At 39.3% G+C, this 18,765-nt stretch overlaps 1 protein-coding gene across 3 annotated transcripts in view; it reads left to right on the forward strand.

Annotated features, from left to right (window-relative positions):
* Positions 1–18,765, forward strand: part of LOC136445919 (homeobox protein Hox-B9-like) — a 106,315-nt gene that overhangs the window by 59,238 nt on the left and 28,312 nt on the right. The window contains exon 4 of one of the 3 annotated variants that reach the window (XM_066444151.1): positions 4,381–4,451. The exons of the other annotated variants lie outside the window; for them this stretch is intronic. The gene's annotated coding sequence lies outside the window, so the exon portion shown is untranslated. The remainder of the gene's footprint in view (positions 1–4,380; positions 4,452–18,765) is intronic. 3 annotated transcript variants of the gene reach the window in all.

An 18,765-nucleotide genomic window follows, 5' to 3' on the forward strand; every position in this document is an offset into this window, starting at 1 on the left:
TTACTGCCTCACATATTCATCAAAGATAGAATCGCCAACGTGACACGACTTTATCGTGTCATCGCATGTTGTTCCGCGAACAATTCTATGCAACATTAGCAGGGTCGAAATTCAAACTAATCTGTACGGCAATCTTAATAACAGCGTTCACTGATATCAAGCGGTACTAACGCTCATATCACTCGCGCAGACGGATAAACACAGCTTGTAGGATGAAGCTGCTTAGCATGGAGTATCGGAAGCCATGCTGGTCTCATACCATCAGCACAAATTGACATTTGATTATCAGTTTCATATCAGCATGGACTCCATCTGCAACCTAGTCAATGATGACATAACAGAGTACAGATGATATTAATGACAATAAGTTTATTGAAAGATAACGGCAAGCAACAGGGAAAAAACAGTGAACGAACAACATTATTCATATACTAAATAATAGAGGAGAACTTTATTGTAACAGATGCAATGTATGGTAACCTTCACATACATGGCTGGTGAACTATTGCTAATATCTTACAATTCCAAAGAGTTAATCTACTTAATAAATACCGACAATTTAACCATTTATGCTAATACGAGAATTATGTTGATGACAGTATGCTGCGCCGGGAAAGTATAACATTGCATTGTTTTTGCACAGAGTTATATAGGAATAATAGGCAGATGTCTTCCTTAGATCCAGAGGTTTACATGTAGAATGCTTCTAAAACACTGACACACTGAAATGTCCTAAAAGATAGACTGTGTAGGAGATGAATGTATATCGTATAGCGTAGGTTGTTTTAACTGAGTTTTGTTACATGTCCTACATAGAGGTACCAACAAAACAATGTTCTTGTTGGATGCCTAACGTCCTAATACTTTTCTTATAAAAGACCCTGTGTTAATTACTTCAAGGTTTTTAATGTTCTAATTGTGTACCCTTCGTGTTAAAGAGGTTAGATGTGTTTTTTTTCTTAATCTTGGTAAGACCGAACTGGTAGAAATATTAGAAAATGTGATACAAACGTATAGATATAGGAGTGAGATGGGAAGATAGACAAATAGATAGATAGATATAGATAGATATGAACATAGATAAACAAACACACACACACACACACGCACACACACACACACACACACACACACACACACACACGGACACACACACACACACACACGCACACACACACACACACACACACACACACACACACATACATACATATATACGTATAGATAAATATATATACAGAGAGGGGGAGGAAATATATTCAACCCTTACTGTGTACAAATAGGTAAATATATCAAAGAATGTTTAGCTCTTAGAACTAGTAGTAGAGTGTAAGTGATAGGTTAAACTCGACATGTTGAAGTATTCATATAGAGTAGAGTAGAATAGAGTAGAGTAAAGTAGAATTTTAGGTCAGGTAGGACCGCTCTTCATTGTTGAATTCTTTTTCACTCAACTGTCATGGTGGGTTTATGTGGGTGTTCCAAAGCTCTGTGGTTGTACTTAACACGTAGGTGAATCATTTTGTTTGTTGCTTGCATGTATAGTTGCAGAAGACCTTACGAAAGTCGCTGTACTTTTGTTGTGTCAATAAAGATTTCTGTATGTAGGTGTAAATAGATGTAGATAAATGTAGGTGTATATACCATGCTGTAATAGCTACACAGTATGCCTGTAGACACAAGAGAATCTAAGATAGAATATAGGTAAACAGATAAATAGATTCTGCGGGCATTTAGCTTCCCCTATTGGCAATGTTTTAAGACTATGGATGTAAAATAATCTTTATGCACCCGCTGTACATGTGTAGCTATATGAAGATATATTAAGAGCACGCTGTGTAGATTTACTAGCTTCAGTTTTTTTTTCTACTGGTGGAATGACTTACCAGAGTCAGTACGTAGTAATGGCACCCAGTGTGAATACCTCTAAGGAAATACTGGACTGTCACATGGAACAACACCAAGTAATGTACTACTACAGAGCTCTGGACAAACCCCAGAAACCAGAGATGACAGTGAGATGAATAGAAGAGCGGCCTAAACTGGAACCGGAGTTCCTACCTGGCGGAACCAACTCTACTCTTCTCTTTGCGAGAGCTATACTCAGACCAATCCAAAGCATAGAATATATGTCGGAGAATCAGGGCATTTGTTTTCTTACTATTTTGGTGAAACATTTCCACTGTTCATGGACATAGGTCAAAGGACCTGACTGTATTTACTGATAGAATAAATTAATAAACGCTTTTATCTGTACTGTAGTATTTACAGATACACAAACCATGGTATCATAGAGTAGAGTTGAGTTGTGTTGCGTTGAGTGGACATTTCGGCCAGGTAGGAATTCGGGTTTCCAAGTTGGAGCGCTCTTCAGTCATTTCTAGTCTGTGTGGGTTGTCCAGAGTCCAGTGTTTCCATATGCTTTTTTTTTAGCGGTCCAATTTTACCCACTGTGTCCACGTTTCTGCCGCCGCCACTACTTCTTCTTCTGACAAGCTGTTACACCATGTAACTATTCTGTTACTGAAGTGCTCTCGAGTAACTCGTAAGGTGTTTTTTTTTCATTCTTAGTCTGTGTCGTCAGGTTTTTGGTTCCCATTTCGTTGAAATAAGTTAGTTGTGTCGTATTTTCCATGGATGTATTTGTATTTGTATGTGTTTCTCAGGTCTTCGATCTCCGATACACGAATGCAGTGTGTGTCTATCTCGTCCATTTGTATGTATCTATCTGATGATAAACTCCAACAAGATTTTCTACGAATGTGTAGTCATGGTACTGACTTTCTTGGACAGAAATAGAAATTAGCTCAGTCTTGGATAAAAACAAAAATATCTATGGTTCAAAGATGAATCGTGATGCGTTATTCTCATGGTCTAGCTAAGAATCACTAGCAGAAAAACATAGAGGACCACTTTTTAAACATTCTGCCCGACGCTGTACGTAGTGTTCAAAACGTAATGCGCGGTCTACCAACTGAAATAGAGGAACATTCACACAAAGTCGTTGCATGAAAACATTTATTTCGTTCCTCACAATGAATGTAACGTTACATATTTTGACATATGATAGCAAAACGTATACAGCCTAAGACAGAATATGATATTCGAATTACATGTCGATTTCTGAGCACAGGACTGTATGGTGAATGTATGTTTTACATTACATTACAGACCCATGGTCCTATGCTACATGTCTATAAACAATAATATGAGAGTCACTTCATTCTGTATGCTGTAACCATCGTCTGAATTGTACACGTAGAGGAACAATTCTGCAAACGCTTTTGGAATAACTTATCAAAAACGTAACATACATCCGAACACAGACAACTGTTATCGGGTTGACTCACGCTGATACATTTCCCTAACATTCAGACATTGCAAAGGACTTTTTTCATGTTGAAAGAAAGTCTAAATGACCATATATACTAGTATGCTTCGAGCAGAGTTCAACAATACCCATGCAATTGTCAAAACAAAATGACATACTTCTGTGCACTTATTGCTTTGTAAAAAGGATCGGAACCTTACAACGTTAGTGTATGTTTCATTTGTGACATTCGTGGTTTTGTTGTCAAGAAGGAAAACCTCTAAAATACAGTGAAATCGAGAAAGCAATTGTTGAATTGCCTTGTGCTATGTCGTCCCACAAATATAATGTCCTTTTAGTTACCTCAACAGTTGTCATTTGAGCGTGAGTTCATACACAAAACGAACGTATATATGTATCTATATTGCCAAGACTTAGAACTAAGTTACAATGTATTCCGCATTATTAGTATTTGCGCTATTGCAAGCTAGTGTGTTTGTAGATATATGGCAAGGCGAACATTATTTGGAACGAATATACAGTCTTCTCTACTCCACAAACTTCTTTTGGCGTTAAAGCTAAATTCTACTCTACTCTACTCTACTCTACTCTAAAGACGGGTTCGTTTCCAACGTTAGACAACAACAACGAAATTCGTTATTAACATTTCGATTTCATAACGTCACAATTTCACGAGATATCCACTTTATGTTGTGTCCAGTTCTTACCAAATGGCACCACCGCTTGCGCTAAAAAATGAACCTGTTTCATTCGTATTTGCAACCTACGATTGTCTAAATTTACTCACTATCTCTACCAATGTGTACTTCGCATACACAGCCTAACATGCATGTCCTACTTTCGTGTCGTTTATCAATTGTAAAGAACAAATGTTGTTGTTTTCGTTAAAAAGGAATGATCTTTGTAGTAATCCAAGCGGAATCCCTGTATCAAGCTTTCTGCCGTTTTGTCACCTAGACATGACATTTAGCCACCCTTTCTACCATTTATAAGGTGTAATTATACATACTAAAGGGCGGTTATATTCTCACCTCTATGCATATCTATAGTGGAAGGTGCCAGACCGCAGGTGAAAGTGGCCGCCTCTACACCCGATACAGCCGCATCGAGCAGTCCCAAGGTAGGCGTTTCTCATAGAGAAGTGCAAATGGGTCCGCTTGGCCACTACCATCGAGAATATAACTTCTCTTTAGTGCACTTCGCTTCTAAGAGGTGTCTCAAGAGAGAGTGCACAGGGTGAAAAGTTCAGGCCCGCAGAAAACCTCGGGAAAGGTAAGGTTTGACTGCAGTTGTTTGCGCCGCCGTACGTCACATTTCTGTTCAACTTACGGAGGGAAAGCACATACCACAAGATCCTACAGGTCCAGTATTTCAAACAAGATTCAATCTAGCATGATCAAAGTCGAAAACTTTATTTTCAGAGTTATTAAATCATAAAGTCTTAGAAAGAAAATGAGGCTACATGTGTTATTTTGAAAAGAATTCCAACACATGAAATGAAAACCCACTTTCGCGCAGAGCCTGTGCATTGCACTCTTTCAAAAATAGCAGAAACAGAAGGTGCGTCAGTGTTACTTCTTTCGTCACAGACGAAGAATTAAAATAGTGTCTATTTTGCATTTGATCAAAGGAGGGTAACACTAATAAGGAAAGAGAGGCAAATTAGGGAAAGACGCCCTTTAGCACCTGGGACCAATTATACGGGAATCCAAATTCTTTAACTAAGAACGACATGTCGTGGTCATCTGTTCAACAACAACATGCACACAGATGTGGGAAAAATGTGCCGGTGGCGTTGCTATGCCTGAAATCCACTGCGAAGCATTCCTTTTTTTCGTTCCTGTCATAGTTCGGAACGATCACAGACTTTTTTTTATCTATGGTAGCGGAGAAACGGTGACTTCTTTGTGGAAGAAGTTTCAGAATTTTGTCCCAGAGGCAGAAAGAGACCTTAGATCTTAAGACTCCGGTTAGGACTATGTTCATGATGTAGTCATTTTTCTACGTCTTGCAGTAAAACAGCATCAGATATCTTTCTTTGAGTCTTACAGTCCCCAGTTGCTGCCTCGGGATCATTTACTGCGGGAATCGAACTCGTGTTCATTGAACCCGCGGCAGCTGGTTCCTTTTCTAGGACTTGCCTGTCTAGTCCTCCGCGTAATAGACGCTGGGCGAGGTCCAAATTCCAGGCCGTGCCTGGTTCCTGTGTAAACAAAATTGTTCAACTGACAAGTCTGCTTTGTTGTTTCTTGTCTGACTCAAGGGCGTAGAGCATCTTGAGATATTTGGGAGAAAAAAAACGGTAAGATTATTACCAATACCTTTTTCTATCAAAACGTCATGGAATTTCGTACGCCAACTGTCGTTAACAGAAGTGAATACTAGAGACGAACACAAACGTGGAGAGTTTAGAGCCAAATCATGCAGCAGTTGTTGTCAACAAAACGTTACCATCACAAACAGACCGGGCAGGTTCGAAGTTCAAAGGTGAGACCAGGTCACAATAAATCAGTTCAGGACACGTCAAGTCGTCACTAGGAGTTTAGAAACAATACCACAAGTGTTTTCCTCCCTTTCCTTCCACATGTGATTGAAGACGTTGTTATATTCAAGCTGTCGTCTTGGTATTTGATATTAGAATGTCTAGCCAGGGTCCTCCATTCTACTAGATTTTATGTAAAAATGGATATAGTAGTTTTCGTTTAAAAAATGTTTCTAAGCTTTTGGAATAGAATGTTTTACTTTCTGTGGCACCCTTACTTTTTGCCCAACCTTCTCATTTTGACGTTCGGTTTACGGTTTATAAGTATTCAACCAGTAAAGGCCTCTCACCACTCTTTGTAGAATCAATTTAATCAATCACTCGTGGTCTGTAAGTCATTAATCTCATCATACCTGCAGGTGAAAACGTTGTATTTTGCTACCTTCCCCCTTTCGATACAAAATGGAATATCAAAATCTTTCATGTTCGTAAGTTCTCGTTATACTTTACGATAGTCAATAACAACCGTTTCAAACTGTTGTAGCAACGTTCAACACCCCGATTCGATTATAGAGTGGCAACCGCAATGAGACCTAGTATTCGACAGAGCGCTCAACGAATTTCATACCTTGATGCCTTGATACTTCATACAGTAGAGATTTGATACATACAAAATGAATCTTTTTACGCGTTGTGTGTTTTGTTAACTTTTCCGCCATACCTCTACATTTTGTTTGGCATACGAATTATGCAATCAAGGGTTACACAAATCCAACTTAGGTCGCAGCAAGGTCGCAGCAAGGTCGCAGCGCGATCATCCTCCAGTGAAAAAAGACTGGTCACAGTGGTTTATTGAAAACTAAGAACACTTTTGTTGAATCATGAACACTGTTGTTGAATCATGAACCCTGTTGTGGAGTCATGAACACTGTTGTGGAGTCATGAAGGCTTGGAACTTTCCCTGACGAATGTGGCATCTAGGAGCATCCATTTGCGGCTGTTTGAGCGATAGCTACTTAACTTCTATGGGCTGTGAAAGGCACGTGTTGAATGGGTTCAGCTTAGATGGATTGCGTTGGGTAGAAAATGTGCTGAGATTCCTAAGGCCCCGATGTGGCTGTGCCGTTAAACAAGATCCCCGCATTTGTCACCATTTCTCTCGGTCGCCCTTTTCACCTCGTCCAAGGTGCAGCTCTGAATGAAGAATAAAAAGAACGCCCCCATCGAAGAAACCTTATAGCAAAAACGTTGTTATCCAAATGAAGGCAGAATTATGACACCCTGTACTTGGGTATAATGTTCTTACCCGTATTTCGGGGACTGCCCTTCTGGACAGCGGATTGTGGATGACGCTAAAACCGCATTTTCACACATTTATACTGATAGCAACATACATCTTGCACCAAACATGTTGGCTAAGATGGCCTCATGGAGGTACTGTTATTGTAAAACTGCCCATTTAGCCGTAGGTTCGCGTCGTTATGGGCCCCAGGTCATACAGAATATGGCTTTGGAGGAGGCTTGACGCAGATTCTTGCAATGTGATATTTCAGAAATGGTCTCACGTCCTCGATGAATTACTCCGAATGATTTCCTCTTCCCCCATACCTTGGAAATAGGTTCAACAAGATCGATTTCCTTGTCTTCAATTAAGAAAGGTAAAAGTCGGATTTATAGGGCAGGTGCTTTGGGGAGATGGACTACCTTTTCTGTCTTTTGCCTGCAGTTCCAAAATATGGAGAAAACCCTAGGTGGCGCTTCCGAGCGGTGAAAGAAAAGGAAGCCGCTGTGGAAAGCATACAAATGTGCGTCCATGTGGCTTTGATTGACAGGAGTCGCACATCACCTTTGAACTCCAGATCCGCCATTCAAAATGGCGCCTAAATATCCAAGATGGCGCCATACCTGGAATCATTTTATTTGACTTTAAACTTTATTTCTGATCACCTAGATTTAGATTTAAGGTCAAGTTCGTGTTTACTAAAAACGAATTAGTCGCACCAGTGCTTCATCTTGTCCAAAAATCGTACTACTCGGATTTTAAGATTTAAGAAGTGCCCCCCCTAGTCAAATATGTGTTCCTCTGTGCGGACCTGTGATCATCTGAGGTCGTCGTGGCTGGGCCAGTGACCGGGTTGCAGCTTCCAGAGTAATCACAACCGTTTCATCTACAGCAGCTTTGCAATTCCAGCAGTGATTGATTTCTAAAGTTACTGTTACTACCCCTCGTGGGGCGGTCACGGAGAGGGCAAGGCTGCTCAGAAACGGAAGTCAGTAGTCATAGCCTGATGAAGTTAGCCCTGATTTAAAAGTGATTCTCTGATAGTTGTGGTTGAATGCAGCTACCAGTTAGCGTATCTAGACTTTATGCTTAACATTTTGTCTTCTTCTAATGCCCTTTCTGGTCTTGATTCTTTGACTACTAGTTCAGGAATTTCAGAAACTGTCCTCATGATTTTAATTCTGCTACATGTGTGCATGTACGTATTGTCACGCGTTCTTCTTTTTTTCATTTTTGTTACAATCTCACAATCATGTCATATGCTCTACATGTTTCAGGTTTTGTTTGTCGTTGCGTCTATGTGATAAGAACCTCTTTAACCACGTTATTAGTCCTCTTGCCTTTATGCGAATAGCTGCCTGTCCTAAATATAGTCAGTACATTCTTGGCAGGGCTTGTTTTCTGCCAAGGTTTTGAAGATACTCATATCAGAACGATATAGTTGTCATTCAGGGTGGCATTGTTTTACTTTATCGCCCTGTGATTTACGTTCTCGTGTGGTTGGTGGGTTGACTGTTACGGTCCATGGTAACGATTTGTCGGTTCTTTCTTAGCTGTTCACAGCCGTACGTTTTTGTTACAACTCATTATCTACTTACTTTGTAACGCAGTGGAGCAACTTGGACTTCCCTTCCACCCCACGTAAGCAGGATCGGGGTCAGGTGGAGGGACGACATATTTGTGGCACGCCATTTGGTAAGAAGCTTGGTCAGTTTTGGCACCCTTAACGGGGACACGGAGGTAACTGGTGTTGTCCATTGCCATATGGTGGGTTGGTTCTTGTTGTTCTGTTCCTAATCCGGAGATAACAGTAGAACTGCACGCTGTAATACAGTATGAAGTTACACGCCCCCCTTCCCCCATCGTCCAGTTTTGACCCCAGTCTGTCACAACATGATGGCGGTTGTTATATGTTCTAACGTCTTGTCCCCACCAAAAAGTCTAGTTGATAGTTATTGTCCAAACCCGTAACTGTAACGTTTTTCTCTCTGTTGAGTGAATAATCATCTGCAGGTTACTGATGTACATTGATCTATTCGTGCATTAGGTAATTGTCCAGCGTTCTTACTAAAACTGATTACAACGCACCGTTTCCAATTCTTTGGTTGGTCAAATTGACCACTCTTCTAACGTCCATTTTTCCGGCCTTGTACTAGAGTAGGGTATAGTAAATCTACAGGTCGCCAAGAGAAGTCGTAGAGGCACCAACAGTGAACAATTTTAAAAACAGACTTGATAAACACATGGAACATCACCCAGTAGTCTACAACTACAAAGCATTAGACTGCCCTCACAAGCCTGGAATCACGATCCAGTAAAGGGATGAGCGGCCTAAATTGGAACATGACCTTCCTACCTGGCCGAAAGGATCTACTCTACTTTACTCTACATAGGTAGATAGGTGGATAGGAAATACACGTACAGTAGGGTTGCCTGTCCAAGTGCCAAAGAGGCATTGTACAAATGCACGTTACATTTTAGTCGCCAGTCCTCTCACCCTTTCTGAATCAAATGCAGAGAAGATTATGGTCCTATTCCTCTAGAGGTCATGTCTAATCAGGTACATTGTAGGACGAATATCACAAGTTTAGCAGCTTTAAAGGTTATACATAGATTTTACAATGAAGCAGACGGGGTCACGAGATGTCATACACCTGTAATAGTACACCACCACAATATCCTTGTAACCTTTGAACTTTGACTCCAAACACCATTACCGTGTTTACGTACGTCTCGTCTTTAGTTATGCAGAATATCGATACCAAATATCCAGTGTGGCTTCAGAAGCATCTCCAGTTATATGATTTCTGTTTTTTTAGGCTTCAGAAGCATCTCCAGTTATATGATTTCTGTTTTTTAAGTAATGCTATTGTGTCGCTATGCATTTCATTCAAACTCTTGTACTAGACTGGAAGAGATCTTCCTACCTGGCTGTATGGATCTACTCTACTCTACTCTACTCTACTCTACTCTACTCTACTCTACTCTACTCTACTCTACTCTACTCTACTCTACTCTACTCTACTCTAGACTGATATAAGGCATATACAAAGGCATATACAAAACACACACGAAAGAAAATATTCCGTCAATCATATCTAAATATGTGAATCTTTGCCTTGTCAGTTTGGTCATACAAAATTACTCAGTAACCCAAAATTCACGTTAGATCTTTTTTTCTGTCAAATTACCGTCAAACTATCTCTGTGACTGGTAAAATTGATATTCACAAGTTGTCCTTTGACTTTTAATATTTTCAGCAGCTGCATAGTATTAATCAAGCGTCAGTCCCCCGAGGCTACTTAGTGAATGGATTGTCTTGATTATGTGGCGCCAGCGCCAAAACTGCAGTCAAATATGTGAATCATTACAGATAAATCATTCTGGGGGAATGTTGATAAATAACGCCACAGGTGACAGTGATATATTTGCGATGACCTTAGAATTCTACAAAAAGCACTTTTTCCGTCGATCCATATTGGCTAGTTGTCACATGGTCTTAAGTTCACTTCAGGACAAGACTTGCATGGAATAGCCCAGCCTGAAGGTGATAAAATATGAAAACTTTAACAACTGGGCATCACTGTTAGTAGAAATGGCATTGTAGGTAGCTGAGATCTCTTTTGTGTGCGATCAGACCAATCCTAGGTGTCCACAGAATGCCCATGGCTGACGTAACGATGTCTTGATTGCTGTAAACTGCTGATATAAAAGCCCAAGTGATACACCCGAAGACGTCATATTTTGGAGCCAAATTCCTTTCTATCCATCAAGCGTTAAGGAACCCACCCACGCCCAAGACAATTAGAAGAACAAGAACTAAGAACAAAACTTTATATTGATCACTAACAAGTTGCACTGAATGTTGTTACAACGAAAGGAGCATAAAAATCCTTTTCTTGATTGGGTGAAAAAAATCCATATGGGATTGTTACCACACGGCCTAGCGCCAGATTCAACTCCTCAATGGGTGTGTTTATTAACCGCTCAGAGCTGGAAGGGAATGGCTTTCATCTGGCCTCTCCTGAAACTAACCTTGACCTTCGGGCAAGGTGCAACTCTTTAATCAAATCTGTGGTTGAAGGTCAAGAGTACACAGAATTTGGTAAAGGAAAAACAACACATGCTGCTCGAAGCTGAGAACTTATACGAGACATACAACATTGCAGAGGGAAGCAGAGACACGGATATCGTCACTCTAGCCGGGATGAGAGAAGACCTTTCCGAGACAATCAACAAGCAAATGTACATAGCTCTCTCCCGGTACATCGAGAGCACGCACAGACTCGATGTGCTCTCCTAGAAACACTTCCAGCAGCGCGCAAGCACAAGCCACCAAGAGTTAAACACCTAGAGAGACATTAGCCTCGTATCTGAACCAAGAGTAACATAGCACCAAGAGACCACGTCTAGCGATATAATAGACGTTAAACAAGGACAACAACAACAAAGTAAAGAACATCGCGGTACTAGACGAACAGCACGCCAAGGTAGACTTTGCAGAGTGTGTTGCAGGGAATTCAGATTTGTGAATCTACAGCACGGAGGTTACTTCAAATTTAGTAATACGTTTAAATAATGGGCAATCTATTTTCATCAGCGATTGCGTTTTGGACTGCCTTGACGGTTCGGGAGGAAATAGAACGGAACGTCCTGGCGTCACTATCTGTTTGACTTCAATGACTAGAAAGGTTGAAATGTCGACTGATATTTCGTTGGAAGTGTTGAAAAATGACAACTTGGTGGAACAGGTTGCCAGGAGAAGTCGTAGACGCACCAACAGTGAACACTTTCCAAAACAGACTTGATAAACACATGGAACATCACCCAGTAGTCTACAACTACAAAGCATTAGACTGCCCTCACAAGCCTGGAATCACGATCCAGTAAAGGGATGAGCGACCTCAATTGGAATATGACCTTCCTACCTGGCCGAAAGGATCTACTCTACTCTACTCTACTCTACTCTACTCTACTCTACTCTACTCTACTCTACTCTACTCTACTCTACTCTACTCTACTCTACTCTACTCTACTCTACTCTACTCTACTCTACTCTACTCTACTCTACTCTAATTAGTTATTTCATGACTAACAGTGTAGTTTTAGATGAATGAATTATGACCAGACAGTGTTTTGATATGATAGATCGTTCAATTCGTGTGTTCTGAAATTTCGTTCATACTTCATGCACAATGGTGCACAATCTTCCTCCTTGCCTCCAAGTTCTTACACACCTTTCAATCATGTGGCATCTGTGCTTAGCCAAGACGTCGGAAGTACTTTTTCCAGCGGTCACGTCCAGGTTCAGCAACAGACTTCGTGTCTCGTGAACGCCTTAAAAGGCGCGTGGACACGATGATATGTGGAGAACAGTGCCCAATAGGTCAATTCAAAGTCCCTTTTCCTCATGGCCAAGGTTTCCCAAAGACACCCTCTGCACCATGTCTACACACACAAGTCAAGTGCTTTAAATCAACATGTGTTTATTCTGGTTAGGATACGTCAAAGTCAAAGTCACGGTGTTCAAATAATCCAATTTAAACAATTTCACAGCTTGCCTTATTTGGTCTAAAAGTGCATGCTAGGTGGCGTAATTGAACGGTATGTTTGAACATGAGCTTCCTTTCGAATAAAACTTCATTTCTTATCTACTCACAGATAGAAGAAAACACAGGATGTACAGGATATTCGCCACACTATCAGCACTACGTAGGATAAAGCTGTGGCACCCAGGAATATTGGAAACTTACACACGAGGGCTCAGTTCTATCGTTGTTGTTTTGTTTTTCTTAACATGCAGAAAATGTGAAAGAATGATTATGAAAATAAACACAATGTTATGTAAACGTGATTGTATATAGTACTTAGTGTTTAAAAAACGCCACACGTCTTTTGGGAAAGCTGCAGTTTTTTCAGCGTCAGGATATATGTCTTGTGTCCAGAAACAGTTTTGACCTCAGACTTTTGTAAACTATTGATTTGGAAAGCTGAAAATGTGTTTGTAAGTTCCTTCAGAGACTTGTGATAATGCCAAAGACACTGAATAAAGTTGCGATGATCAAAGACCGGTACAGAGGTTTACCTCAAAACACGGATACAATATATATATATGGAACTTTGGGTATACAGAATGTTTTTGTCCCAGTCAAGTTTTCTCCCAATAACTTCCCTATGGACCTTCCAGTTTAGGGTAAGACGTTTGTTTAAGCTTGAAAATACACTTTTGATAATCATACATACAAAGATAATAGGAACAGAAACTAGCATTATATGCTTAAACATAATCACCTACTAATACAAATACTATACTCATGCCATTCAGCGCAAATAACGACAACTGTGTTTGCTGAACTCCTCAATTTTTGGGCATCAAACAAATAGATGCGTCCTTCTAAACTCACAGTATTATTCAACTAGTCATTTTCCAATTGAAGAAAACGGAATCACAATTTTCCCAGTGCAGATCATGATAGCTAAGAATCACTTGAGTAGTTCACATTTCTAACTTTAAACAGAGGATCCAGCAAACGATGTTTCCTCGTTGCAAATGTTTCCAAGCTGAATTCTCCCATCTGCGCTCCCATCCTCACGTAAAGTTGTTTACCAGACAATCTTCCAACGCTGTTTTTTCCTGCAGAGAAAGGAAGAAATAGGTGATAATATTTGCGCTCCAAAAAAGAAGCATTTGGCGTTTTATCATCCCCTGTGGGAATTCGTCTGACCTATTTTAAAGGCTATACTTTGGCCGTCGGCTTCATATGCAAAAATGTAACAATGAATGTTCTCATCCTATCTATAAAAACAGGACAAGAGCTTTAACTTTAAGTCAACCATTTCACAACTTGGTGGCAAACCTTCTGTGTTTAAGATCTGTTTGCCCTTTGTTCCAGTTTGTTGTCCCTTCGGGCTGCGCGTTTGTGTGTGAGTTTTTACCGCTCTGTGTGGCCACATGCAAATGTTTGATAATAAAATAACGGCTGTGCATAAAACACCCGTCACAACGAAGTCAAAATTACATGAGACAAGACTGCAGTAACAGGCAGTCTCTGAAAAAGAATCGATTCTAATTTTTTGAGGATGCAAATGTCGTTGCAGACTAGAAGAAGTATCCGCAAGCACCGTTTTCACAGAACCGACCATGGGAAAGGTATTCCATTACGTCTGTAACCATTACTTCTGTAACGAAATGTGACCATGCTTTGCGTTTTCGTCGTTACCTTTAAATGTAACAATTATATCAACACTGATATGTTCCAGAGGGCAGTGTGTAGATACTAAAACAATTCATAGAAGAAATGATAGAAACTATGTAGACGCTACCCGCCATGACTGTGATAGGAGCCTCGTTAGTTGTTGTTGTACACCGAATAACACTTTTAGAATAACTCTGCGGCAGAACTTCGAATAGTTCCGTAAAGAAGGTCTGTACTGTTGTGCTAGATGTCATGAAATACAAATATACAAAGACTGAAATGTTTCAATCTTTGCATTAGACGATTTCAATTTGGTTAGAAAAAATGTGGTTCAAAATGGGTCAGCTTTGTCTGCCTATGATACACACGATAAGAATATTGCCCACAAGATAGTTTTGCTGACATAGTCTCTCACGAATTCGTCTAAAGTGGTGGTCTTCCTGTCAAACTTTACTTGTACAAGTTAAAGAAATATTTGCTAGAACTCTAAAGACAGAATTTACGGAAGAATACTCCTCCTTCACGATCGAAATCCCGGTATCCGTCTTTCTTTGTAAAAGGGTAGAATGAAAAATGGTCGTTTTAGTTTCTCTTCAAATATCGCTATCGAAATACGTAGTATGTTTTGAATTTACTGACGGATAGTAATAGCCTGTATGTAGTTCTCGTGTGAACTGAGTAAACATATCTGCTATGACTTGTGCTATTTCGTTTATACCGTTTCTTCTGTTACCAAATGGCCGAAAAATCACTCTACTCTAATCTAAAATGTAGAAACTCCTGACCTCTTTATGCTAGCAAGAACGTCTATTCACCTACCTAACTTGCAGCATATTCTTCGTTTCATTTTGTTCATTATCTATATCTTTATCGTATCTAATTCGTGGATTTCAATTCCAATAGTCAAGTACCTATGCTGCCCGACGGCTGACTAAGCTATGGGAGAGAGTGAGTGAGTGAGTGAGTGACTCAAGTACCAGTATTCAGTATCTTGATATGAAACATGGTGCAGGGAATATCGAATTTATCCTATTCAAAACTCCATTTACTTCTTTTCATTCTTTGTTACTTCGTTCATATCTTCTCTGTTTTCAAACATTATTAAAGAAACGTTTTGTGAAATTCCGAGGAGCTTTATTTGCTGCGTATTATAAGAACAGCTGTCTAGTAGGATACTATCTGACACATCTGTAGATTTTGCAGCTACTAAAGTAACGAAATAGTTATGTTTTTTGTAAAAATACCAAGATTCATCTCAGCTATTTGTCCTTCTTATTGTGTAGATGAAATTCGAATTACTTCATGTCTAATTAGCCGTTTCTTGCTGTGTTCGTTGGATATGTAAAAGTCTCGTCATCTTCTACGAATGCACATGAACCCGACCATTCGGAATACCCATATTCCTGCACAAACCAACGCTGTAACATTTCACACCAAACGAAAAACACGCCGTCAGCGGACTGTGTTTCGTGACGTTGCAAAAAAAGGTACGAAATATAACGAATTTACAGCACAGAGGTGCAAATGATATGCCTCGTGGCGTCTGTCACATTATTTGCAAGGCTGCAACTGACACCAGAGTATCATGCTCTTAAGTTGGAAATGAAGGACAGCGTCTGCTTGGAATTTACTGTTTGGCACGCTTTTGGATAACCAGAAATGTAGAATACGGAGCACGAAAGGTCCTAGATCAGGTTTGTGTTCAATGTATCAATTATTCTATCTTAGAGTAGAGTAGAGTAGAATTTTCGGTCAGGTAGGACTGTTCCAGTTTAGACCACTCTTCATTCTTTCTTGGGTTGTTTCCTTTAAAAATATATTCAGGCCCAGGAACAGGTACAGTACTACAGATACAGCAGTTTACGGAACAGGTCCGGACCTGGACCTTTTAATATACGCAAGTTCCGTCAGTCGTCTATGAGTAAAAAATAGCTTGTCATCTTTAGAAATAGAGCAGGGTTTTAAAAATACTAATCTTTGCTAAGTTTTCTTGATTTCCAAGTACAAGATTCAATATTTTCATTTTTGACAAACGATTTTACCTATCTTTAGTCTTAAAGAAAAGGTGTCCACAAGTGTTTTAGTTTGTAAAAGTGCACCTCATGTTCAGGTCCAGACCTGTACCTCAAAACTTTTACATGTACACAGTCCTAGTTCAAAGGGTAAAATGTCAACTCTTAGTCCAAAAAGAAAGTGACGCAAATCAGCCCGACAGTCGCAGTGCAAAATTATCACAAAATAACTGGTGTGTCAGCTGACTTTCTTTCGTTATGAGCGGAGGGGGTAAGTGATGCATTTAGGTAGAAAGCTAAATCGATATGTGCTGAATATGATTACTCACTGAATATAATTACTTACTCACTTATTCTGAATATGATGCATGGATTAATATTCTCCAAACGCGTCCTGTGAACTATGACCAGTAACAGTACGTTTGAGACATACTAGAGCTAGCACCCTGGCCCATGCAAATTTCATAATTTATCATATCACTATCCATATATTTCTTGAAATTTGTTTTGCAATTTGATAGATTAAATGTGTTATAACGATGGTATTATGTACTTACTTTGACTTAAGTTCTCTTTGTTTGTTTATTTGCTTGTTATTTGATAGTAACTATATTTTCATGTCCAACATTACGTGTGTTGATGAAGGTTAGACATCCAGATAATAAGATACGCCAAAGATAGTTACTCAAGCAACTGGATAAAGTTTCACATGTGTTTCAGAATCTCCTTCTTGATGAAGTGTATTCACGGACGCATCTTTGACTTTTAATTCTTGCTCATCTCCCAATGATGACAACGTGTGTTGTTTTTTCAGATCATACTACAATATGTATGTATCTTTCTTTCTTTCTTTCTTTCTTTCTTACATTTGGAACATTTTGAGAGTGAAGATCATGATTTATTTTGATCTTGCTGCACAAAAATGCTGTAAACATGTCGTCTCGAAAATACCCACAACGTCCTCAGAAAGCTTATAAAGAAGCAAGAATGTGGAGTGATTGGATCAACAAGGTATCGAACTGTTTATTAGGATACATCAAAGTCATTGTATTGACTGTGTCGAATATGATAATATGATAATCTTCATTGCATATTCATGCCAAATGCACATATGACTACAAGCAGTATAATATGTGTAAAACATAAAACATGGAACGCTAAAATACTACAGTCTGATAAATTTATATACTAGAACGTTAATACTATGTACTTAAACAATATTTACTACTGTAAATCTATACATCTAATATTTTTATGAAACACATGGAAACATAACTTCACACTTTGCCGATTATATGTTCATTCATTCATTAATTCTATGTTCATTCATAAAAGTGGTTCTGCGAAATTTGGCAAGCTGAAATTTGCAATCTGCTATGCTTATCTAAAAATGCAGTCTAGGTGGCGTCGGTGAGAAGTGATTTGAAAGAACACATTATCAAATGTAACATACGCGGTAACATACGCTGTAATATGTTATGATCATCGAAACGTTGGTCATTATACATCAAATAAACGGCAGGGAAGGTAGATTGCATATAAAAATGATCTACACCTTCTATCATAAGTCTCAGACATTATAGTAGAGTAGAGTAGAGTAGAGTAGAGTAGAGTAGAGTAGAGTAGAGTAGAGTAGAGTAGAGTAGAGTAGAGTAGAGTAGAGTAGAGTAGAGTAGAGTAGAGTAGAGTAGAGTAGAGTAGAATTTTCGGTCAGGTAGGACTGTTCCAGTTTAGACCGCTCTTCATTGTTGAATTCCTTTTCACTCAACTGTCAGAGTAGAATACAGTATGGAATCTAGAGTCACACAACTTCAATGTTGGTCGCTCATACAACGGCCGTCTAGTGGAAAGTTGGCTTTACAAGAGATACCTTTCAATATGCATTCTGTATGTTACTATCTAGAGCTAGCATTCTTACCCATTCAAAGAATAGCGAAAATAACTACCCCATGTTGTAGTGTAGATTGATATCAAGGCTTTATATACAAAAAGTCGATCTACAAGAGCAAACCAACTTAGCCAAAAATATCAGCAATAGGCTAAAACAACTTTAGACAAAACGATTTGCAATGCACGACTCCTGTGTTGTGTTTTTTTACTTTTATTTTTTTATCATGCCCTCGGCTAGATAAGCAACATCAGAAATTGCAACATGTTAAACATATCTTCTGCAGCTTTGGTAACTAGGTGGTGATAATATAGACACTCATGTTGTTGAGTAACTACCCTGTTAAGTATTCAATTCCGCTCTATGATTTGGTAGTTTTAAGGTCTTATGACAACGAGAGAAGCTTACTGCACTTTGATTTCTCAGACAACCCCTAACCATCTGCACGTTTGCAATTAGAACGTAACTTTATTTTCAGAATTTACGTGACTTATGTTATGGGAAAAAACTACCTAACCGAAGAGTCTATACTCTATACTGCTATACTCACGCATCCCAATCCATTTTTGTATGT

Source organism: Branchiostoma lanceolatum, chromosome 12, assembly GCF_035083965.1.
Source record: "Branchiostoma lanceolatum isolate klBraLanc5 chromosome 12, klBraLanc5.hap2, whole genome shotgun sequence".
Classification (NCBI taxonomy): Eukaryota; Metazoa; Chordata; class Leptocardii; order Amphioxiformes; family Branchiostomatidae; genus Branchiostoma; species Branchiostoma lanceolatum.